The sequence below is a fragment of the Leptopilina boulardi genome, unplaced genomic scaffold (assembly GCF_019393585.1).
Source record: "Leptopilina boulardi isolate dan_hultmark-lab unplaced genomic scaffold, ZJU_Lbou_2.1 LbouV2_223, whole genome shotgun sequence".
In the NCBI taxonomy this organism is placed as follows: domain Eukaryota; kingdom Metazoa; phylum Arthropoda; class Insecta; order Hymenoptera; family Figitidae; genus Leptopilina; species Leptopilina boulardi.
Genome location: NW_026137778.1, coordinates 1,000,794 through 1,014,240, shown reverse-complemented (window position 1 = coordinate 1,014,240; position 13,447 = coordinate 1,000,794). Strand labels below are relative to the sequence as shown.

General features: G+C 25.0%; 1 protein-coding gene across 5 annotated transcripts in view; it reads right to left on the bottom strand.

Annotated features, from left to right (window-relative positions):
* The window catches only part of LOC127279754 (probable nuclear hormone receptor HR3), an 87,864-nt gene that overhangs the window by 25,795 nt on the left and 48,622 nt on the right, over positions 1 to 13,447 (bottom strand). The gene's annotated exons all lie outside the window — the stretch shown is intronic.

Sequence of the window (13,447 nt, the reverse complement as noted above, 5' to 3'; positions counted from 1 at the left end):
TGACTCCACAGCAAATTTGTTCGCTGTTCCTATATTAGCTAACGTAATTTGATGTGACAGCAAATATTTCGCTGCTACAGAAAACTTTTTCTATGCGTGAAGAAATTTCAATTTAAAAATATTTGAGCTTAAGCAAGATGATTTATAATTTTAATTCGTTTTACTAGAAAAAATTACCAAATACGAAAAAAAATCTTTACCTGAAACAACGATATATTTCACTAAAATATAGTGAAAATTTTCGCTATTCTAGAGAAACATATCGCTGTTTCAGACAAAGATTTTTTCCGTGAATCTTTAAAATTTTCCCCAAAACTTCTTAAATACAAAAAACATTTTTATGTAAATAATTTATTACAATTTTATTTCCTCAAAATTAACTTAAGTGGTTTATGTGAAATAAAATTTATTTAAATTTCTCGAAATATCAAAATATGGATTTATCAATTTTTGAAAACTTCTAATTTTCAAATAATTAGTACTTGTGTCAATTAAATGGTATTTGTTTCAAATACAAAAATTATTAGTTCAAATACAGTTTGTTTAATTCAAATAAAAATTATATGTATATTTTTTTATGATAATTAGAAGTGACCGCAAGTAAATTTCCACTGGAACGTCTGAAATATGACATGTGTTTGTAGTTTTGTCACCTACCTCACCCTGTACACTTGACTACCTGAGTAAATTCCCCCTCGTTTAAACTATTTTTCGTTTATCATTCAAAGATGATTTTAAATTAAAGTTTTTTTTGTGTGATTAAATTTACTGCATTTTTATATATGTATGCAAAGTGAATGAATTATTTTTAATTTAAATTTATTATATTTAACTACATATCAAGAATATACCAATTTTGAATCAAACAAAATTTATGTTTAAATGAAATACATTTTATCAACAAAAATGTATGTATATATTATTTATTATAAGATTATTACGTTATAAGCGTTTTTGGTAGTCATATTCTTAACTAAGAATCAATAGCATCATCAAATTTGTAGAATTAATCAATATAATATCCAAATGGCCACTCACCTGGAATTCTGTATAGTCATCGCAATTGATAGCCAATATAACGAAAAAAAAAATATATATATATATAGAAAACGAATTTGAAACTACATAAATATATAGTTACATTTTTTACAGATTTTTTTTATCACAAGTGATTTTAATCTCATGTAAAGTGCGTATTGTGGGAGTTTTATAATATTGTTAAATTAAAATAAAATTACCGATATTTGAATAAATTTGTCATTTATATACGAGTGGGCTGGAGAAAATGTAAAAAAAAATTGTAAACAAGGCATATGGAGAAAAGAAATTGTTTGTTAATACTCTCATAATTCTGACTAATTCTGTCACATATGCACTAAAAGAAAATAATTAACAAATTTACAAAGTATTTTACAATTTTGAGGAAGTATACTATAAAAATGAAATTTTCATAAAAAAATTTTTTTACTTCAAAAAAAACTTTTACGAATTTTAGTATAGGTATTCTATAATCTTTAAATAATTATTTAACAACGCTTTAAATTTTTTTCCTAATTTTTTAATGTAACTATACTTTTGTTTATAAGATTTTTAAGTTTGAAATTTTACATAAAAATTTCCCTTTTTAACAAATTATTAATCATTTTCAATCATTTTTCTATACTGCAACTACACTAAAATTAAGTGTAAAACTACACTTTAGGGTAAACTCAGGATAAATATATTGGTGAGAAAGATGCTCCCCTATCTCAGATCTCTGAGATATAAAAAAAACTATTCTGGTGTACGTATTATCATTTCCTAACTTATCTACTAATAGGTACGTGAAATTTTTTTTTGTGAAATACCTACTACTTTCTTAAATGTAACAAATAAAAATATGTTTATTAACATGATCTTTTAATTATTATTATTTTTTTTATATTCTATTATGATGATAATAATTAATTTAATTATACTTTGTCAAATTTGTAGTATTAAGATCTGTAAAAAACCAATTGTAAGATTTTATTAGATAGTCTAAAAATATCCCTTCCTGTACATAAATTTATTTATATTTTCATTGAATAATTCTTTGAGGCACTCGGAAAGAAAACCTACTAGTTCAATAATTTTTTCTTTCGACTCAATTTAAGTATGATTCTTTATATTAATTAATTAATTAATAACATAATTTTTTTTATCAAATGAAAAAATATATTTTTTTAACTTTTTAAAAGTTTCAAAAACTATTTTCTTCGTGGAAATATTCTACAGAATATTCATTGGTATAATACCAAAAAAATTTTTTCTGTAGTCCTTTCAAAACTTCCTTTGAAATCGTAATTTTCACGGAAATTCTGTGAGATTTTCTAACCGGAATTTCCCGAGAATTTTTCCACGTGAAAGTCTAAAAGTTTTTTTTTTTCATAGAACATATAAAACTTGGAGGAGAGGGGTCCTCAATAACGTTTTTGAATGTCTACTTAAAATTGAATGCAGGCTTCTTTTATTATTAGTGACAACGTTTTGTTGTTTTTTTCTTCTATACATTCTAATGTGTTTATATCGTTCCTTCGCTTAATGTCCCCCTCCTGAATGAGATTCCCTCCCACTCCACACCCTCCCTCTCTCTTTTTCTCTCTCACTTACACCGACCTATACTTCTCTTTGTTTTTTTTCGCCGCCCTTCGCCTCTTTCGCTCCTTCTCGCATTTTGTTGCATAACCGGAGGTTGGCAACCTGAGCCACGTAATACTCTATAAATATATTTACAAATAAATAATACTGCAGTGTAGAGATGCACGAGCACGTGACAAATAATTGATTCACACTTGCGCTTTTAAATATCTTTTAATATAATAACATTTTCATTAATAAGTGCGTATACATTAATGACTTGTTAATTTATATTAGATAATTATAAACTACATATTTTAATTTCTTCAATTTTAATTATCAGTTGTACGACGAAAAAACATTATTTGTAAATTTAAGAATATCTTCTTAGCATTTTATTCTTAAAGTTAGAATATAATACTCTAAAAGTAAGAGTATTAGAGTATTATATTCTAACTTTAAGAATAAAATGCATGGTAAATATTCTTAAATAGGCGCCATGAAGATTTTCTCAAATTTAGAATTTTGTTTTTTAGATGTTTCATTTAAATTATTTACACTGAGAAAAAATATATTTAATTTAAATACAAAATTTTTAAATGATTTAGTTTGGTTTAACTCAATATAATTTTAATATTAATAAATGGAAAATATCTACTACTTTATAGTTTTAAAGGTATTACTTGTTTGAAGAATATATATTTAATTAAAATTATATATTTCGATTAATTAAAAAAAATGTTGAAAAACTTTATGTTTGATTTAAACTTAAAATTTAATTTCTGTGTAATTTTATTTAAAATCAACTAAAACTTATGTTTAAATTAAATGTAATAAGAAATAGTATACATCCAGTGATAATATTCAAACGAAATCAGACAAAATGTATATTTGAATCAAATTTAAATATGGTAATAAATATATCTCAGATTTTGATACATAGAATCGTTTATCACAAATGATAAATATAACCGAAAAAATATTAAAAATTTTTTATTCACGAATTTATTTAGTTAAATTTATTCAGTTTATTTAATTAAATATGTGTTTAATCTTTTCGATTTAAGTCTTTTTTTGGTTACAAATATTTGTAGACTGTTGCTCTAGTTTTTTATTGTACTGTCGCACAAAGAAAAAACTTAGTTAACTTATATTGTCACATAAAACGATGTTCACAAAACAGTCTACGCGAAAATCATCCTTATATGAGTTAACTAAGTTTTTTCTTCATACATTGAAAAAAAATTATTTGATTCAAATAATAGGTTACTTGACTATTATCAAATAATTATTTAAATAATTTTTATTTGAGTCAATTAAATGGTATTTGTTTTAAATACAGAAATGCAGTTCAAATGCAGTTCATTTAGTTCAAATAAAAATTATTTGGTTCAAGTAAATATTTATTTGATAATAGTCGATTATTTGAATGTAATAAATTTTTTTTCAGTGTACGACTTTGCAGGTTATTTTTTAAGGTTATGGAAATTTGTCCGCTAATTTCGTTTCTTCTTTATACTTCTTATATTACTGTTAATCAAATTTGAATTTTGCTATACTCTCTAAATCTGAATTAGCCACTTTTGACTTATCCAACTGCGTTAATTCGTTCATTAAATGAATTAATAACCATTTTGACAAATTTTTAGTCAAAGAATCAATTATGTAGTTCGAATTAGTCAAAAGTGACTAATTCTGATTTAGATAGTACTTAGTATATCGCAATAACGAATACAAAGAGATTAGACTCTTCTTTTGAAAAAAATAAAAATAAATATATTTAATAATATATATAGATACGTAATAATTATCCAAAACATTGATATATTATTGTCCAATTTAAGAGTATAACTGTTACAGTTTCCTTAAGTGCTTTCTGTGTGGTAACAATTGCGCCACACATCTGTAATGAAACACCTTCTGATGCCAAGCTCGTCAGGCATTTGAAAAGATTTTTCAATTTGGGCCGCGAGTCATGAATAGCCTAAATGAAGTCTCCTTCTAAAGTACTCGTCTTCTTTTATATATGGTTTGGTTTTAAATTAAGACGTTATATATCATAAAAAATATCCTCATAGTTGTTTAAGTAGTTTTCCAATTTTGCAACTTGAATTATATTCAAAACAGCGGTAATTATTATTTTAAAAAAAGTATAACAAACTAAAGTATATTTTCGTAAAAAATTTAAAACTTCACTATTTTAAACAAACTTTTTTTTAGGAAAATTCAATTTTTTTTCTAAATTAATAAACAATTATAAAATGACAAAAAAAATGTATTTTTAATATTTATTTAAGTGAAAGAAAAAAAAACCTCGTGATTAAGAAAATAAAATAAGTAACTTTTTTTTTTAAATTTTGAATGTATATATTTTGTTTATAAGCGTTTGAAAATTAAAAGAACAGTAAGTCAAAACTTATCCTCGAGACTTGAGTTGCTGTGTGTAGTAGACTTGAGGTGCCGTAGAACTTGGAACGGTGAACGACCGGAATTTTTGCGCATGCGTCAACACGCCGCTGACCCAGATGCGCAACGTGTTCGGCTGACCCACATCGCTTCATACCACTTGCGTCTCTTGCGGCTTGACAGTACGCGATGCAGTACTCTTTTATTGTCACATTATTTAATGCATTTTATTATATTTTTTTCATGTCTTTATAGCTTCCTATTGTTATTTTTTTAAATAATATTCATCTGGCACTTCAACTTACAATGAATATAGTTGTAGATAATCAATATCTATCTTAACTTACTTAACTTAAATTAGAGCTTTAAATGATTTTAATCTAAAGCTGAATTTAAGATTTTAAAAATTATTTCATTCAAAGGAGATACAATTGGGGGAGGAGGAAAGTCCACAATTGTTCGCACAACGGAGAATGTGCAGGGAGGGAGGTTTCCGAGTAAATGTCAACGATGACATACGTACGTGTAGAACAGTATGTCAATAACAAAATGAATGTTATTCTATTATTATTTTATATTTCTATTATATATATACGTTCAGAAAATTTTTTTTTTTTTCAATAACCAACTTTGATTGATATTTTCAATAAATCTACTTTTGATGTCGAAGCGAAATCTTTCGTTATTCCAACAAAATTTTTTTTGTTAAATTAATCAAAATTTGTATATCAGATAACGAATTTTGATTCGATACCAATAATAAGTCTATTGACAAAGTTCAAAACTTGCTTAAAAATCTCTATTTTGGTATTTTCTTTAAAAAAAATCTGAGTCCACGTGGATAGGAACAATAGAAAGAAGTAAAAGAAGAGAGACGGAGGAAGAAGGGTGTAGTGAAAATTTGTCCACGTGGGATGTGAACACATATTAATGTATTTTTTTTTCTTTTTTAGGCAGTCAAATATTATTTTAAAGTATATTTTTGAAAATAACATTAGCGAAAGCAATTAACGGCAGTTTGAACTTAAATTTATGTGCTAAAATATTTTCTAGTAGACGGGAAAATTATGCATAATTTTTTGAATAGTCCCAAGTAGAAATATCCGTAGCTCGCCGTAATTAAACACCGGCATGGTACTGATCCAATACTGGCTGTCGGTATTGACTTTCAGTACTGGCAGTGTACTGACTAATACACCGAATCAGTACTATGTCGGAGGTAAAAAAATATTAAAACCAGTACTGGCAGTACACTGTCATTCACACCGAATCAGTACTATGTCGGTGATAAAAAACATTAAATGACAAAGTCTTTAAATTATTCCAATAGGTAGAAAACGATGATTTTTTATTTAAAAAAATATATATTAATTTCTTTCGAATACTTTCCCTCAAAATTTTGGATGTAATTGTAATGTATTATTATATACCTATATAAAATATATTTATGTTTTTTTAGTAATTTTAGTACTCATTGAAATATGTGCATTAAGTTATTTATCATGCATACAATAACAATAAGTTGAGAATTTTTTTCTAATAGTTTTAAAAATAAAGCAAATGTAATTTTTTCACTGTAATTTTTAAATATTATTAATAATTAAATATTAAATTTAAAAAATTTTTCACCATTCATATTTTACAGTCGTCTTTTAATAACTTATTTTTAATTATGTAATTCATCAATCATTTTTGTCTGTTGTAATATTATTTACGGTAAAAATAATTTATTAAAAATATTTAACTGAAATTGATATCCAGTTTTATTTTATTAAATCTTTGTAAAAATTGAAAAAATTTTGTGAGTTTAAAAAATTTAAGAATAAATTCATTTTATTTTCATGATCAATAGATAATACAAACTTTGAAATCAAAACTTTTGTATTAGGTGAACTACTTCAAGTCAGCACTTCAAGCCAGCGCGGCTGTGCGGTATGCGTATCGGACTTGCGTTCTAAGGGTTTAGGGTTCGATCCCCCATGCGTGCGAGATTTTTCGTTCTTAGTTTTAAGTGTTATAAGTACAATATTTGTTCATGTGTAATATCAATTATTAAATAATTATTAAATTAAGTATAAGTGCAAAGTAAAAAAAATTAAATGTTATGAATTTAAAAAAATAAAAAAATTTACAACACAAATTATTTTTTGTAAAATAATTTATTAAAAATAAAATAATTTAATTAATATAAATGATAATTATTATTTTAATTATTTCTTGTTAATAATATTTTATATATTCTAAATAACATTAACTATTATTGGCTTCACATTACCTGTTCGTGGTAAAAATGGGAGTAATAAGCTAATAAGGATGAAATTTTCATTGGAAAGCGTGTTTTAGCATTTTGTAAAAAAGTGAGATTTTAAGTCCGGATGAGTACTTTGCCAGTATTATGCCAGTATTATTCTAGTACTACGTTAGTACTGGTGAGCGGGACAAAATCAGTACTGGACAGCGTTACCAGCCAGGGTTGGTCCACTACTGGCCCAGTACGGCAGTCAGTACCGTTATACTGACTGGCAGCGTTGGGTCAGTACTATGCCAGTGGCACATTTCTACTTGGGGTGTATTTAAATAGTAATATATTAAAAAATTACCAAAGTGCAAATATATTACCGTATAAGAAATCCAGTTATATTGAATTTCTTTTTCAAATTTTGAGAAAAATCTGTAAAATTGTAAAAAAATTTTAATGTGTTGTTAACGTATTTATTGACACATGTGAAAATTTTGTATGATTTTATGAATTTTTCTTAAAATTAAGAATAAGAAAGTTGTAATAAATACTGTCTAAATTTAAATTAGTGAAAATTTCTATACAAATTTTTAGTCAATTTTTACTAAAACAGTAGAAAAAAATGAGAATTACTAAATCAAATAGTAAAATTTTACTAAAAATTAATAATTTTTTTTTGCTTACGGAAAAAAAGATTTACCTGGAACAGCAAAAGGTTTCACTAAAAATGCAAAAGTTTTAATTGTTTTAATTAAATCTTTCACTATTCTAGTAAAACCTTTTGCTGTTCCAGATGAGGTTTTTTTCGTGATAATTTGATTTAGTGAACGACCTTTTACCAAAGTTAGAAAACCCCTGTTTTTTTTTGTTTATAACTCAATGAAAAAATATCTTTAACTATTCGGGTCAAAAATATTTAAAAATTATAAAAAAAAATTTAAAAGTTTTTACATTGGTTATGATTAAACACATGTCAAAAATTCGGGTTTTAAGGTTTTTTGCAGTCATGCACAGCTTTTTTTGATTCACCCAAGGATGAAAACTTAATTAAGGATGTTACTTTTATTATATGTAATGTTTTGATCTAACGTTTCGTTTACTATTAGACTGATAAAAATATATTCTAAATTTAAGAATATAAGCTGTCAGCTGTCGAAAACTATTTAAAGAACGAGAAGTCTGTAAAAATTTTACATTAATTTACACGAATACATATAATATATTTTTTGGAATTTTTACTTCAAATCTAATAACAAATTGTGTAATTTGTATAGTTGTCAATATTTCCACCAGGTTTTGTACTAAGTACTAAACGCTAATAGGAAAAGTAAAGTAACTAACATTTTTCGTTATAAATAAATTGACAAATTTTTCAGTTTTCAAATTCTAAGTCATTATTTTAGAATTTTAAAATTTACTTTATTCGCGTCAATTTTCACTTTTTATGATTTAAAAAAATATTTTTTTTTGACATCTTCCTAACAGCTGTCAAATATCTCTGCGGCAATAGATTTGAAGATATAATTTCTTGTATATATATATATATTTAAAATTTAATAACCATCAGAAAAAATCTTTTTAAAGAAATTTACAGTTGTCGCTCACATATATATAGCTATTAAAAGTTATTTTTGGCATGTTTGTGTTCAAAGTACCGCATAATTCTAGAAATATACACGCAACGTTAAGTATTTAGATATTTAAAAAGTTATGACATAATGTCTGTAAAAGTGCATTAAACCTGTGTTAAACCCTATTTATAATTTAACCTTTTAGTGGCGCACGGGTTAATATTAATCCACTTAGTCATCCATACAGTTCACTTTTTTTTAACATTTTCAAGTAAATTGCAGTCTGGTGACTTTTAAGAAATTTAAACTTTTGTCAAAATAAGAAATGGTGAAATGAAGAATTTATTAGCATATAAATTTTTATTTGTATTAAATAATTACAAAACCCGTAAACTGAAATTAAGAATATAATCTTGGCGCCTATTTAAGAATATTTCATACTTAAATTCAGAACATATTCTTATTTTAAGAATAATATTTAAGTATAAAATATTCTTAAATAGGCGCCAAGATTATATTTTTAATTTCAGTTTACGATTTTTTTCTGTATTAATTAAATGGTAGGTATTTGTTTCAAATACATAAATTAGTGTTTCAAATATAGTTTATTTAATTCAAATAAAAATTATTTGATACGAATATATATTTATTTTCCAATAATCAAGTAACCGATTATTTGAATCAAACAATTTTAGCGCACAGGTTTTTCTCTTCCAAGATGGTGATTCTATCTGATTTCTATAACCGAGAAATTTTTAATTATAGAAAAAATATAATATATTCAAAGTGCCTAAATTCGATATATATATAATATTGATTCTCAATATAATATCACGAAGCATATACATATATACAGACAATGTCTCTCTCTCTCTCTCCCCTGAGTTGCGTAGACACGGTTTCTTACGAAAGTGCATGTGCGTGCAAGTCAGTGTTGTGCACATCGTCCCACAGTGCATGCATCTAAGTGTGGGTGACGTGTAGCGGTGTTTGCCGAGCGTGTGTAACTAGGTCGCGGGTTCGACAACTCGAGCCAAGGCTGCTGCCTAAACAGTGGTTCTCAACTGACGAACAGACAAGCGGATGCATTTTTCAAACAACATTTACTATTATCTTCCATGAAAGAAATACGCGATTTTATGCAACTTCCATGACCTGCACACACGATGTAAAATATTTGTAAATATATATTTCTTTTTTTTTTTTTATCAAATTTACACCTCTTCCTATGTCTATTATTATATATTGTTTAATCAATTTTTTTTCTAGAAATAATGGCATTAATAAATAAAAACAAATCTTCTATATAAGCTACAGAAAATGAAGACATAAAATATAAATATGGCAGCAAGCCAATTTTTTTCTTGTATGTATGATAAAAATCAATACAACTGTAAAAAGTTGTTGGTCTTTTTTTTTTGCTTTTCATTCTAAAAAAGTATTTTTATAATACCAACATTCGAAAAGTCAAACGATATAGTTTTAAGATATTTAGAATATTTATATACCTACATTTATAATGTCAATTATTTACTTGAGATAAAACAATTTTTAAATTGCTTTACGTTTATTTCTATAAAATCACTGGTAGATTATACCTATGCGTATACACGAACAAGTTCCATGGACACAAATCCCCTCTAGACTTTTAACCGTGAAGGCAGTTTAATTTGTGAAACTTTCACTTTAGACTGTATAATATACTTTTATCAAATTATTATCAATAAATGAACATAAAAGTCTTTAAAGTATTTGCCATTTTCTATTTTTCTATTTGTTTAATTCAGTAAATATAATTAACACAAAAATGAATGAAATTGTCTTTCAAGTTACTTTGCCTCATATTAAGTCAAAAAAGAAATTAAATTAATATTTTTCTAAACACAATCGAAAATAGTTTAGAGGAAGTCATTTTATAATAAATTCAATTTACCAGTTATGTATAATCTGATAAAAAACTTATAAAAATTCTAATTGTATCAAAAATCCATTTCTATTATTTACAAGAATTATATCGAAAATGTGATATATTTAATTATGATTAATTTGCGTCTCGGTTATAAAAGTACAATGAATCGATTCTATGTGTAATATTTTGTACCAAAAAATAGTTATAAGATTTCAATAGAATCAATCAAGGTTCCAATCGAAGGTCATTTAATATTGTTTCTTTTTGATAACATAAAATATTTTTCATTATTAATTTATTTATTCTATATTTTTTTTATTTATTCATTTATTCGGAGTTTGCACACAGAAAAAATTTGTTTGAAACAACCTTAATTTTTGTTGAATCAACCAAAACTTTATTTGGCTCAATCGAATTCTTTCTTCGTTGAAATTTATTACAATAAACCAAACGTTTATTTAAATAAAATAAATATTTATTTGAATAAAACAAATTATAAACCAAAATTAAAAAATTAAAATAGTTTGAAATATCAAAAAATTCTATATTTGGTGCAAACAAAAATTTTCTCTCTATGTGTTTAATAATTGTTTTCGATTTTGAAAACTTGATAAAAATTTATATGGGAATAAAAGAATTTAATGATTCTTATATTTATAAAGCTGTTAATTTTATATGGAAACGAGTAGCTATTTAATTTGATTAGCCTACTAAATTATAACAAAAGTCAATATTGATTTACTTGAGTCCTAAAAATGCGTATATAAAACGTTGCGAAATTGTATATTTTCATTGATTAGTCTTGAGACTTGAAATTAAGAAATAGATATAGTTGACAAATATTAACAATATTAACAATATTTCTTTTAATAAAAAATATATATATTTAGATTAATAATAACTATTTTAAAATTGTGTATATATATATTCGCACCAACCAAGTCTCGCTTGGACATGTATTTCATTTCCATTGTGCGGCTAGATCAGGAAATGTCTGCACGGTCAGTTATAGAGGTTGATTGATCCGCTGTTTAATGTACATTTATATATAAATATAGATAAGAAATTATACTCACTAATAGCAGACGATTTATTAAAAGTATGAATTGAAAATAGTAGATGGTTTTTTTTACCTGAAACAAAAAAATAATGGAATTGTTTATAAAATACATTCAGGTATAATAAAAATATATATTGTTATTAAAATATTTTTAAGTTTCTAAGCAAAAAGTTACTACTAAATATTAGTTAACAAGTTTATGAACTCTAAATTGCTGTTTTTTTAATTTTTAAAAATCATGTGAGGTGATATGAAGAAAGAGATATTCTACGAAGCAAAAAATTATAGGTTATGTTTATGATAGTTTGGGGTAAAAGGGGTAAGAACATACACAGTGGATGAACTCTTGGTACAATTTTTTTGCAGCTAAAATATTCACTACAAACTGATTTTGGTTTCATATAAATAAAAAGGTCTTTTTAATCCAAGTAAAAGTATTATAAACATAACCTATAATTTTTCGTTTCTTAGAGATCCTTTTCTTCAGAGCACGTCAAGAATAAAAATTCTTGGTCTAAAAATGTAAATATTAATGTACCCCATTTTCCACTTGAGCGTTATATATATATTTTCTTTAAATGGAAAATAATTACTACGAATTTAAAATTAAAACAAGTGAAATATTAATTTAAGCACAGTTTATTATAAATTTTACACTTGAAATGAGTAAATTAATTCTTATTTATCTCTTGAAATGAGATCTTATTGGAAAAAAAAATTTGAGTTTAAAAATTTATAATGTAATTCCTTGACTGCTAAACACGTTCAGTTTACAACAATGCTTAGTAAATGAATCATATTAATCAACAATACAGTAAACATACTTTTATGAGCAGCACACATATAGTTATTATACAAGACGTATAATACAAAGTCTAACTCAAGTGCAATGCTCTATCATCACATAATCAATAGATGACCCGTATATACGATTCACCTCTTCCGTATATAATTGCTAATTTTTAACAGAACCGTTAATAATACAAAAACTTCAAGTGTCAAAGCAAACAGAAAAATGTTCATTCAATCCTTGACATTTGCTTTTATGTTAAACTATCTTCAGCTTAGATGTTAAAATTAAAGATCTAATGTCTAGTATACAGGATGATTTTTATGTTCCGGACACCCTAAAAATTATTTTTTTTCGTTTTTGCAACAAAAATAATGGAATTTAAATAAAAATGTATGGAGTCCACTTGAACCAATAATTTCTGTATTTGAAACAAATACCATTTAATTGACTCAAATAATAATTATTTTCAGAAATTAATATCATTATTTATTACAAATTAATATTTATTCAATTAAAGAGAAAATATTTTAATTCATATTACATTCTGGGTAAAAAAAACCAAAATTCATATTTTTACCATAAGAGAATGCAGAACGTGGAACGTAGAGTATAGAGTAAACTTTTGCTATCTTTCCAGCACTGATTCCTAAAGTCTCCGTTGATTATTATAAAGTTTAATATAGAGGAACAAGTTATTTTATAAATTACCTTATTTTTTGATTTTTGAAAAAAAAATTATTAGTTTTCGAGAATATTATAAAAGTCAAACAGTTTAAACAATAACAATTAGAAAAATGCGGGTAAATATCTACGGGGACCAAAAGTGTTTAAAAAAAATATGTTCAATATAAATAGATAATAAAATAACCTC